Consider the following 258-nt stretch of genomic DNA (forward strand, 5'->3'; position numbering starts at 1 on the left):
CACAGCCCTAGTAACATGAGAGCAAGGGCTCAGGGCCCTAAGGCTAGCAATCGACAGGGACTTAGAACAGCTCCGGCAGATGATGTCGGACCTGGAGCAATCTCTCACTTCCTTATCAGAGGTGGTGCTACAAAACAGAAGGGGCTTGGATCTCCTATTTTTAAAGGAGGGCGGGCTATGCACAGCTTTCAAAGAAGAATGCTTTTTCTATGTAGACAAGACAGGGGCAGTCAGGGAATCTTTGACCAAGTTAAAAAA

This window comes from Nannospalax galili, unplaced genomic scaffold, assembly GCF_000622305.1.
Source record: "Nannospalax galili isolate Female #2095 unplaced genomic scaffold, S.galili_v1.0 scaffold489, whole genome shotgun sequence".
Classification (NCBI taxonomy): domain Eukaryota; kingdom Metazoa; phylum Chordata; class Mammalia; order Rodentia; family Spalacidae; genus Nannospalax; species Nannospalax galili.